Source organism: Babylonia areolata, chromosome 18 (assembly GCF_041734735.1).
Source record: "Babylonia areolata isolate BAREFJ2019XMU chromosome 18, ASM4173473v1, whole genome shotgun sequence".
Taxonomy (NCBI): Eukaryota; Metazoa; Mollusca; class Gastropoda; order Neogastropoda; family Buccinidae; genus Babylonia; species Babylonia areolata.
In genome coordinates, this window is record NC_134893.1 from 6,863,217 (window position 1) to 6,864,408 (window position 1,192).

Below are 1,192 nucleotides of genomic sequence, written 5' to 3' on the forward strand. Positions count from 1 at the left end.
CTACAGTTTGAGTTAGCCAAGATGAGGCGGTATTAGACAGTGAGGATGTATAGAATGGGTGAGGGGCGGGGGGGGGGGGGGAGTGGCATGACCTGAATTGACAACAGTTTGAGTTAGCCAAGATGCGGCGGTATTAGACAGTGAGGATGGATAGAATGGGTGAGGGGCGGCGGGGGAGGGGGGGGGAGTAGCATGACCTGAATTGATTACAGTTTGAGTTAGCCAAGATGTTGCATTATGAGACAGTGGGTGAGTATTGAGGGGGATGGAGGGCTGTGGGCGGTGGGGGGGGGGGGGGTCATGACATGGAGTGACTACACTTTGAGTTAGCCAAGATGCGGCCTTATTAGGCAAGGGGGGTGGGGGTGATGGGGGAGTGACATGACTATGACTGCAGTTCGATTGACTGCAGTTTGAGTCAAGTTAGCCAAGATGTAGCGTTATCAAGCATTGGGGGTGGGTTGGGGTATGACTTGGATTGACTAGAGTTTGAGTTAGCCCAGATGCGGGATTATTAGGCAGTGAGGGTGTATGGAGGGGGGTGGGGATGAGTCAATTACAGTTTGAGTTAGCCAAGATGCGGCGCTATTAGGCAGTGTGGGTGTATAGAATGGGTGAGGGGCGGGGGGGGGGAGAGAGAGAGAGAGAGATTGGCATAACTTGGATTGACTACAGGTTGAGTTAGCCAAGATGCGGTATCATTGGGCAGTGGGGGTGTATGGAGGGAGGGGGGGTGATATGACTTGAGTCAAGTACAGTTTGAGTTAGCCGAGATGCGGTATCATTAGGCAGTGGGGGTGTATGGAGAGAGAGAGAGGGGGGGGGGGGTGATATGACTTGAGTCAATTACAGTTTGAGTTAACCAAGTTGCGGCGTTATTTGACAGTGAGGGGGTGGGGTGTGGGGGTGGGAGGTGGGTTTAGGAAGGGGGGGGGGGGGAAGCAGTGACATGACTCGGGTTGATTACAGCTTGAGTCAGCCATGATACAGTGTTACCAGACATTGGGGGTGGGGTGTGGGAGGGGGGAGGAGGGGAAGGATGACTTGGATTGACAACAGTGAGCAAGACAACATGCGGCGTCTTCAGGTAGTGAGGGTGTGGAGGGAGGGGCCGGGGGGGGGGGGGGCGGGCATGAAAAGCATAGTAACTACACTACACTACACTACAACAACGTCACACGACTTCCAGCCA

The 1,192-nt window shown here is 54.2% G+C and overlaps 1 protein-coding gene across 1 annotated transcript in view; it reads left to right on the forward strand.

Annotated features, from left to right (window-relative positions):
- The window catches only part of LOC143293156 (uncharacterized), a 16,284-nt gene extending 16,250 nt beyond the window's left edge, over positions 1-34 (forward strand). The window contains exon 7 of the mRNA XM_076604076.1: positions 1-34. This exon is cut by the window's left edge and continues 534 nt beyond it. The gene's annotated coding sequence lies outside the window, so the exon portion shown is untranslated.
- Positions 35-1,192: the final 1,158 nt, after the last annotated feature.